General features: G+C 41.9%; 2 pseudogenes; one reads left to right on the forward strand and one right to left on the reverse strand.

Moving 5' to 3' along the window:
* Window positions 1-2,351: 2,351 nt before the first annotated feature.
* On the forward strand, window positions 2,352-3,445 carry LOC119528219 (annotated as a pseudogene).
* Window positions 3,446-3,732: 287 nt separating this feature from the next.
* On the reverse strand, window positions 3,733-6,324 carry LOC119514988 (annotated as a pseudogene).
* Between the last annotated feature and the right edge of the window lie 4,599 nt (window positions 6,325-10,923).

Here is a 10,923-nt window from a genome sequence, read left to right on the forward strand (position 1 = left end):
ACCTAGTGACACCCCCGACTCTGGTTACTGCTGTTCCTGCCCCCGTCGTTGTTCCCCAGTTGCCAGGCAAAGCACTGCAGGGAGAGTCACGTTGCTTCCAGCTTACGGACTCTCCGGTCTCCATATGACGTGAGCATTCTGGTTGGTGCTAGAGGCTCCGCCGCTGGATGGCTGAGGCCTAGTCCAGACTCCCCAAAGCACCAAAGAGGTTGTGAACCATTTGGGTTCACGGGAGCACGCTCATCACTGGAGACACTGGGTCAAAAATAAATAAGAAAGGGGGAGATGTGGAAAGCCGCCTCCCGAATCGGGCCTAGCGTATGCGCTGCAGCCTGCTCTAGAGTTACCCCCGCCCATCGAGTGAGCCAAGATGGCGCCTGCATCCTGTTTCCGCATAGTGACGCATGTATCCGCCACCCGCTCCTACCAATCGAAATCCTGTATACGCGATACTAGCCTAGAAGCTTATTGGTTGTTAATTGTGTATAAAAGGTCTTACCCGGACGGGGTAGGGTGAGACAGCCCACAAGGAGCCGTGCCTGACGGCCACATCGAGGCTGCTCTCCCACGAGGCGCCGTGCCCCGTGTGGGAACCAGTAACACAGAATGTTCATCTAGCTGTAGTAAAGGGCTTGCTTTCACAACTGCCGTGTGGTTCGAGTCGTGATTCATGACCAGGTTAGTTCGCGCAGTCTGCATCTCTCTCTCTCCTCCCCTGTTTCCCCTCGCCGGCCGGGAACCGGGGACCGAGCGGGGCAGCGCCGGACACCCCCCTACTTGGGACATGACTCCTGGGGATGAGCCTGGACCTGGCATTGTGGGATTGAGAAAGCCTTCCTGACCAAAAGGGGGAAGAGAAATTAAACACAATGACGTTTCAGTGGCTAAGAAATTTCAAATGCAGTCAAGAGGTCATTCTAGAGGTTATTCTTATGCATTATATAGATATTCCTTTTTAGTTTCTAGGGTATTAGAATAGCTAGAAGGAAATACCTGAATCTGGTAATCCAGTAGCCTTGATTCTTTTTTTTCTTTAAGTCTTCATTTTATTGAGATATATTCACATACCATGCAGTCATACAAAACAAATCGTGGTCTACATTCCTCCCCAGGAGTCATATTCCACGTTGCCAGGAAGATTCACTCCCCTGGGTGTCTGATCCCACGTAGTGGGGAGGGCAGTGATTTCACCTTTCAAGTTGGCTTAGCTGGAGAGAGAGGGCCACATCTGAGCAACAAAGAGGCATTCGGGAGGAGGCTCTTATAGCCTTGATTCTTAATGATGATTGTATAACTATATAGCTTTTATCATGGGAGTGTGTGCCAATTTGAACGTATTATGTCCCCCAGAAAAAGCCATATTCTTTGATGCAATCTTGTGGGGCACACATAATAGTGGGGATTAAGTTGGAACATTTGGATTAGGTTGTTCGCATGGAGATGCACCCCACCCAACTGTAGACGATAACTGATGGGATATTTCCATGGAGGCGTGGCCCCACCCATTCAGAGTGGGCCTTGATCAGTGGAGCCATATAAATGAACTGGCTCAAAGAGAAGGGACTCAGTGCAGCTGTGAGTGACACTTTGAAGAGGAGCAAGCTTGCTAGCATCCTGGGAAAAAACCATTTTGAAACCAGAACTTTGGAGCAGATGCCAGCCACGTGCCTTCCCAGCTAACAGAGGTTTTCTGGATGCCATTGCCATCCTTCAGTGAAGGTACCCGATTACTGATGTGTTACCTTGGACACTTTATGGCCTTAAGAGTGTAACTGTGTAGCCAAATAAACCCCTTTTTATAAAAGCCAATCCATCTCTGGTGTTTTGCATTCCGCAGCATTAGCAAACTAAAACAGAGTGTGAGATTGTGAAAATCTTGTGACTGACACTCCCTTGACCCAGTGTATGGGCAAATGATTAATAAAATAAAGACATATATATATATATATATATATATATATATATATATATATATATATATGGGAGGGAGAAGGGGTATGGGATGTTTTGGGTGATCTTTTTTATTTTTATTTTTTCTTTATTTTGGAGTAACGAAATGTTCTAAAATTGATTGTGGTTATGAATGCACAACTACATGATGATACCGTGAGCCACTGACTATACTTTGGATGGACTATATGGTTTGTAAAAATATCTCAAAATAGCATTAAAAAAATATGAGGCCCAAGCTGGAAATGCTCCTAGCTGCAAAGAGCCTAGACAGGCTTAATAACAAGTTGCTTGTATTATAACTCAAGACTCCTTATGATGCACAGCCACCTATTCCAGGGTGACTGGTGTCCTTATGAGAAGTAGAGAGGAGACATAGAGACACAGAGGGAAGGTGGCATATGGAGCCAGAGGTAGAGATCGGAGGACGCATCCACCAGTCAAGGAACACCAGGGGATTGTCAGCAATACCAGAAGCCAGACCAAGCAAGGAAGGATTGGCCCTCCCAAGTTTCAGAGGTAGCCATGGCCCTAGTGACACCTTAATCCTGGATTTCTGGCCTCCAAAACTGTGTAACAATAAATCTCTGTTGTTTCAAGTCATCCAACTTGTGGTACTTTGTTACAGCCACCCTAGGAAATTAAGACGGGGTAAACTTGTTTTTAAACAAACTATCAACTCAGTAGAAAAGCACATTTACAGAGGCTGCTGGTGGGAGGTGTGGGAGGCAGTGGCTGAGGAAGATGAAGATCAAGTTTCAAACCTGAGACTCATTGGGTAATCTGAATTTCATCAAGATCAACTTCAAAGAGCAGGTGAAATGTTTTTGCAAGAGGAATCCCCTGTGACTGAGGCAATGCAAACTTTTTTCTTGCCAACTTCTACTTCTTTGGATTCTACAAAAGAAACTATATCTCCAGCAGGCCCTGAAGCCCAGGATCCAGTGAGTCATCAGACAGACTCATAACAGTAAACAGCAGGAAGAAGCAGAATGGGAAAGCATAAATATGCTGTTGATGACAGATGGCTTAAAACCTTTGACCCTAAGTCAAAAGAACAGATCTAAAAGATGTCATCATTTTTGACAAACAGTTATCCAAAAGAATGAGACAAAATTTGAAAACGTTCGTGGAAGATAAAGCACATCAACAGAACATGATAGAGGAACTCATAGAAACTAAACAGCAGCTTAAAAATGAACTTCAGCTAGAACAAAGCCAAGCAGCAGATCAGGAACAATGAACTAATGACCTGGAACAAATTATGGAGAGTGTGAGATCCAAAACTGGTGAATCGGAGGGTGAATCCCTAAATAGGGTTTGCCAGCAACAGAATAAAATAAAAGATCTTCAAAAGGAGCATAAAGCTTTACAGGCAAAATGCCAATGTTACAGGAAAAAACTAATGGAGCAACAAGATACTGTTGCTTCTTTGCAAAAGGATATCTATAGATTAACAAAAGAAGAAGCAGCAGCGCATTGTATGTGCTGGTAAACACAGCTGGAAAATTTAGAGGTGATTAAAGAGGGTGTGAATGAACAGGTTAAGCAGGAATTGGGACCTGAAGACCTCCAAAGCATTACCAACAAATTGGAGGAACATGAGGAATTTTTTCCAGCCTTTCAGGCATTTACTAACAATCTACTTGAAATCTTAGAAACCGATGACTTGGATGCCATTGTACCTGCAGTAAAGAAATTAAAAGTACTTTCATACTGAAAACAAATCAAATCATTTTTATTGTGTAAATTGCATTCTTAGACATTCTAAATATTTTGTATGACTGATCTTGAGACAAGGGTTACACAGCGTATTTACTCACAGTATTCATTCTCTTTTTAGCATTGGGTCCTTCTCTATCCATTTTATTTTTATTAACTTTTGAGATTCTTATACAGAAAACAGTTGCAATTTAATTGAACTTCAGATTCTGCAATCATTTCTTAAGCAGTTCTTGGGTGCTTAAAATTTAAGGTTGTTTTAAATAAGGTAGGGCATATGAGTAAAAGAGAAATTCAGGAAAAGATACTGTAAGTAAAAGAAAGGTTGTATTTAAATGTAGTGGCCTTTTTTTCATGGAGACAGTAATGCCAGTCCAGCCAATAGGAAGCTTTTGCTTTCCTGGAAAGGAATAAATGGCACATTCTATTAACATATTCCTTGTGGCAGTTTCCCATTCAAAGCAGGAAGAAGAACAAGGAAAAACGCTTTAACATTTTGTTGTGGTAGGAAATGAATCATGCAGTAAAAATAGATGAGTAGATAGAAGTTCCTCATTTAAAAAAAAAGTATCTTATTGTGGTCTTGATTGTAATGCACTTTTTTTAAAGTCAGGTTGTTAATTTAATACATTCTAATCAAATAGTAACAGCAGTAAATAAACACTTTGTAAAACAGGCAGTTATCCCCCTGTACCTGGAAGAAAATTAAGTCAAAGTATTCTACATGGTAGAAGGGAGACAACAGCTACTTCAACAGGATAAAATGTCTACATCTACACTGGTTTTATTAACAGAGATTGAGTTGCACCTGTATAGCATGGCATTCTTGTTTTTAGCCTTAAAGGAAAAGAAAAAGTCTTTTCCCTTTGCACCAGTTTGAAGTATTTCTGAAATAAGGCTCCCTTTAAGTGGATAACTACAGTACTCAATCACATGAGAGAGTTCATACATGTAGTAAAAAGACAAATACAGGGTTTCATGGTCACTTTTTTTTTTTTTGGTTGATTTGGTTAATTGCATAAAATGAGGAATAAATACTCAAGTAGGATCTCTCTAACAAAACTCCTAGATACCTCAGAATGCAAAACATAACATGTCCTAAAATAGAGTGTGATCACCAGTTATATGAAATTGAAGTTAAGCTGGTGTCAGCTTCCTTCCTTCCAGTTTTTCCCCAGCTCCTAGGAGGCTCTCTTTATCTACTACCCATGCTAGGACCGTTGACCTACAGGAAAGGAACCCAGAAAGGCCAGGCCTTCTGATAGAATGCTTTTACAGCCTTTACTTGGGACATTTTGTTTTCAATTTAAAAGGGTCAACTGGTCAGGCTCAGGAAGAGAAGCATCACTCCAGTGAAAATATTCGGGGGAACTTTAAATACCTAGCTATCTCTTCACAGGCTTAAATTAGTTTGATTCAGCTGCTCTTAGAAAAAATGCTGCATAGTTCTCCAGGGCAGTAACTCAAGTTTGTTCTCTTTTACATAGCTGCATTCAGAGACGCTTTTTGGAGGCATGTTTAGAAAAGGAAAAAACACTTATACCTGGATTTATCTTCTTTTAAGTAATCTTTCAGTCTTGTTGGTAGAAACAGTCCCCCAGTGGTGCCGGTCTACGCAGCTGCTGCAGACTGAGTGCTGCCTGTAGTGGGGTTTGGTCGGATAAAGGTGAACAGCACCATTCGGGAGTCTTCCGGGCCAGGCGCTCATCCTTGCACATCTGAACATAGTTGTCTAACAGATGAACCACACTGGCAAACTGTTTGAGCTTGGGCTTGACGAGTACGATAGAGTCCAATCTGAATTTCCCTTCCTGGTATTCAGTTTGCAGATCAGTTGGTCCAACCAATGTTTTAACAGATATTGTTAACAGGCAATCTGAATGCTAACTGTCTTTAAACAAGAAGGTTCCTTCTGGTGCCTCTTAATTTATCTTTGGCTTCATAACAGTCTACTTCCCCAGGTACCACCCTGTTTGACTGAGCTCCTGCGGGGCCTTCACTAGACGAGCTGCCTCCGTGGAAGGCTCTTCCGCAGACCCCGCGGTCCCCCACTCGCTCTGCGTCTCTTCCGCGCCACGCCCGGGGGGCTCGAGGCACCACAGGCTCATGTGGGAAGGCTCACCGTGGGAAAACAGGTGGCCGCCCGCGCTGGGTTCAGAGAGGGACACCCTCCTTCCTGGAAGTCAGTGGAAACCTGTAATGCACTTTTTATAAGGACATAAGTATTTAAATAAAATTTCTGTAAACAATTTCCCCGCAGAAAACCAAAAAAGCACACATACAGAACAAACCATTTTTGAGACAGTAGCTTTTAGACTTTCTCCATCTTATACCTCGCCCACTAGCATGAGGATGTTTTGGGAACGCAGTGGAAGGACAGCCACTAAAAGCCTCTCACTGAGCCAAGTTCTCATCCCAACGGCCCCAATGGCAGCGCGTGTTACCTCCAAGTTCACGGAGGGGTCTCCCTGCAGCAGCGTCCACTCCCGCCGGACGATGTTGTGGTCATCTGAGCTTGTGTGGCAGTCCATGACCACCCCGTCTGCTGGCAGGTGCAAAACCGCATCCCACCAGGCCTGGCTAAGTGGAGGCTCATCATTTTCTAAGAGACAATATAAAGTAATCCTAAGAGAGAGAGGATTCCTGATTTTTTCCTAATTTTTCTCAGAGAGGTATCCTGTTTGCTAGAGCATATGTGGTCTAGCAGAGAACTGCTAAGAGAATGCATATAAACTGGAAGTTATTTCCTGTTGACTCACTGTTGACTTCATATCCTAAACAATAAAATTGTTATACACTATGAACATGGAATTTGGCTGTAACACATACAGGAGGCAGTGGGTGTTGCTGCCTATCAGCAGCACCTAGTGCCAAGTGGTGGGTTGGTGGGTGCAAGCCTGAGGACCAGCCCTCCAGTGTGTGAATCTGGAGTTTTATTCTTTAGGGTGAACTCTTAATTTATAAGCAGCTTAAGTTCAAGGATCTATTTAATGAATATATATATATATATATACACACACACACACATATATTAAAGGAATCTTGAAAACAACCTGAAAAATTCCAAATTCACCTTCAAAGATTTTGTTTTTCTTATCCTCAAGTTTCTCAAATAGAAGGGATATAAAGTATTCAGTGAATGGGAAATGAATTGATTTTGGAAGGTGAAGGCAAATTCTTAGAGTCATACATAATAAACCCCACAGAGTAATTGTTTGGAATCCAATTTTTCAGCTAGGAAGACGTAAGTGATTCATGGTTTCTAAAAACTAATTTTTATAACAAAAGCAGGCACATTGAGTTTCTGTGAAAGTGGCCTATAAAAACAAAAGGAAGCATTTATCTTTGTTCTAGAAGGAACTAAATAATTTAAAGCTAATTACGTTCCCTTAAATATTAATACTTTGCTGACTGAGGTAATTTGGTGGTGACGTAGGACAAGTGGCAGAATCCTCTCTAAAAGTATAGCTGTGAATATTTTAATTGATTTAAACTTTTTAGTGTAAATTTAGCCAAATGCACAGATATTTTAAATGAGCAGTATAACTGGAAAAAAAATTCTGCAGGTTGATTAAGCATTCTTTTCGATATCTGCTTCCCCTCTCTAAGTGCCAAGGCTCTCATCCAAATGCTGGCCTGGACGTGTCCCTCCTGAACGCCCCCACCCCACCCCACCCCACTGCGGGGCTGACCCTGCCCTCCTTCCCCTGTGAGCCCAGCGCTGTCCCCGGCAGGGCTTCTACCACCGCCCTAGTTCCCACCTACGCAAATGGCCAAGGCCAGCCCAGGACTCCCAGGGGGTTGTGGAGGCAGCTACACTTGCTCATCAGGCAACTCAGTTGTCACACTTGAAACTCCGTAGCTAGAACGCCTCTTCTGAATGTGACCCAATTGGGCTGTTCCCCTGCTGAAATAAGCCCTTCCACAAGCCCTCCAGCCCCATTGTCTCCTTGGTGGTCCTCTCCGCCCACAGCAACAGGCAATTTAGAGGAGGGGCTCTGGCTTTTCTGAACAGGGAACTGACTTTATTTTAAGTACATTATGAGGAAGAAGCACACTGGCAGGGAGCCATGCTATTGTCAAAGGGCAGCAGTGTTCTATTGAATATGCGTTTGTCTCATTTGCAGTAATTTAAAACAGGATGAGTCACTCTGATGTCAAATAAGCCAAGTAGGCAACCCCCTCCCTTCTAGGAAGAAACTTCTGCCTTTGCCTCTGAGCAGAGATCTAGCACCCAGGGCTCTATTTCTGTGTCTCCCAGGTAGTGACAGCTGCATTACTTCTGGGCCCTTTTACAGCCTGGTGACCTTTCCTTTGTTCTGAAAGTTTCCCTGCTTTCCATGAGGTCACTTTGCCATTCTGGAAAGCATCTTACAGTTCTGTGGCTCTCAATTCTGGTTAGTAGCTGTTTACATTAAAATTTATTTTTAAAAACTATTTTTTTTAAAGTAGACAGACTAAAATATGCATGTGAGAAGACAAAGCACAGTTTGCATCATTTAATTTTCTTTAGCTGAGCTTTAAGATATGATTTTTTTTCATGTTTATAATGAAATCCTCATGTTCTCTAAATTGAACCCTGATGTATTTGAAATAACAGAGCTATTTTCTTCCTCAGTTCAAATCTAGGTGAATTACACTGTAAAATGTATTTAAAAATAAGCCAGAGCCTTTCTACCCTGGAACAGGCCTTAAAATAAGCAAACAGGAAAAGAAAGGAGTAGCTGACAATTTAAAAATATTTGACTTGTTAATAAACAGGAAAAATGCTTTTCTGGATTTTCATTATAAAAATGTAGTAAACCAATGTTAAGTTCAATGGAAACACTGATTTTCTTTGAAAACTAAGCGCACCTGGTAAGATTTACAGAGATGAGACTCTCAGCAATTCTGATTGGGCATATCAAGGTTTCATTTTGTATAGAGGAGAAAGATACTGTTAATTAACCTGATTCACAGTACACCTACATTATTGCCAAAGGGTAGCAATGACTTCTGAGGACACGTTTGTCCAGTTTGCAGTCATTTAAAACCATGAGGACTTGTCACTTTGATGTCAAATAAGCCAAGTAAGCTACCCCCTCCCTGCCTAGGAAGAAACTTCTGCCTTTGCCTCTGAGAAGAGATCCAGCACCAGGTCTCGATTTCTGCCATCTCCCAGATGGAGAGAGGCTGAAAGACTGGGAAGAGGTTCCGCAACCTGCACCTGTGCTGCGTGGGGACCCCTGAAGTTAGGGTACAGGAGGGGGGCCCGACTAAGGGAAAAGGTTTAGATATACAGTCAAAACCCACTACACGTTCTAATTGCAACAGTTCAGAAAAAACTATCTGCAACCCCAAGGTGATTATGATCATATTTGGCATGAACCCTTGTAGTCTATCGCATGATGATGATGATGATGGTGATGATGATGATGATAGCTACCATTTATTGGGTGATTTCTTTGTGCCAGGCACTATGCTAAGTGAATTTACTTTCATCAGTGCCCGAGGGAGGTAATCTCTGCAATACCCATATAAGGAGATGAAGGTGGCAGAGGGCAAGTCATTTTGCTAAGATGACATAAGTGGCCAATGTGCCAGCTGAGAGGTCAGCAGGGAGCTTTCTAACTTAAAGGCTCTGCCCTTCCCACTGTGCTGTGAGGCACTATGAGTGGATTCCAACTGCAGTAAATAAAATTTTATATCCTCAATTATCAAAGATCAGTCGTACTAAAAGAAATAGAAGGGGACCTTAAAAGATGGAAAAATATTCCATGTTCATGGATAGGAAGGCTAAATGTCATTAAGATGTCAATTCTACCCAAACTCATCTACAGATTCAATGCAATCCCAATCAAAATTCCAACAACCTACTTTGCAGACTTGGAAAAGCTAGTTATCAAATTTATTTGGAAAGGGAAGATGCCTCGAATTGCTAAAGACACTCTAAAAAAGAAAAATGAAGTGGGAGGACTTACACTCCCTGACTTTGAAGCTTATTATAAAGCCACAGTTGCCAAGACAGCATGGTACTGGCACAAAGATAGACATATAGATCAATGGAATCGAATTGAGAATTCAGAGATAGACCCTCAGATCTATGGCCGACTGATCTTTGATAAGGCCCCCAAAGTCACCGAACTGAGCCATAATGGTCTTTTCAACAAATGGGGCTGGGAGAGTTGGATATCCATATCCAAAAGAATGAAAGAGGACCCCTACCTCACCCCCTACACAAAAATTAACTCAAAATGGACCAAAGATCTCAATATAAAAGAAAGTACCATAAAACTCCTAGAAGATAATGTAGGAAAACATCTTCAAGACCTTGTATTAGGAGGCCACTTCCTAGACTTTACACCCAAAGCACAAGCAACAAAAGAGAAAATAGATAAATGGGAACTCCTCAAGCTTAGAAGTTTCTGCACCTCAAAGGAATTTCTCAAAAAGGTAAAGAGGCAGCCAACTCAATGGGAAAAAATTTTTGGAAACCATGTATCTGACAAAAGACTGATATCTTGCATATACAAAGAAATCCTACAACTCAATGACAATAGTACAGACAGCCCAATTATAAAATGGGCAAAAGATATGAAAAGACAGTTCTCTGAAGAGGAAATACAAATGACCAAGAAACACATGAAAAAATGTTCAGCTTCACTAGCTATTAGAGAGATGCAAATTAAGACCACAATGAGATACCATCTAACACCGGTTAGAATGGCTGCCATTAAACAAACAGGAAACTACAAATGCTGGAGGGGATGTGGAGAAATTGGAACTCTTATTCATTGCTGGTGGGACTGTATAATGGTTCAGCCACTCTGAAAGTCAGTCTGGCAGTTCCTTAGAAAACTAGATATAGAGCTACCATTCGATCCAGCGATTGCACTCCTCGGTATATACCCGGAAGATCGGAAAGCAGTGACACGAACAGATATTTGCACGCCAATGTTCATAGCAGCATTATTCACAATTGCCAAGAGATGGAAACAACCCAAATGTCCTTCAACAGATGAGTGGATAAATAAAATGTGGTATATACACACGATGGAATACTACGCGGCAGTAAGAAGGAACGATCTGGTGAAACATATGACAACATGGATGAACCTTGAAGACATAATGCTGAGCGAAATAAGCCAGGCACAAAAAGAGAAATATTATATGCTACCACTAATGTGAACTTTGAAAAATGTAAAACAAATGGTTTATAATGTAGAATGTAGGGGAACTAGCAGTAGAGAGCAATTAAGGAAGGGGGAACAA

This window comes from Choloepus didactylus, chromosome 2, assembly GCF_015220235.1.
Source record: "Choloepus didactylus isolate mChoDid1 chromosome 2, mChoDid1.pri, whole genome shotgun sequence".
NCBI lineage: Eukaryota > Metazoa > Chordata > Mammalia > Pilosa > Megalonychidae > Choloepus > Choloepus didactylus.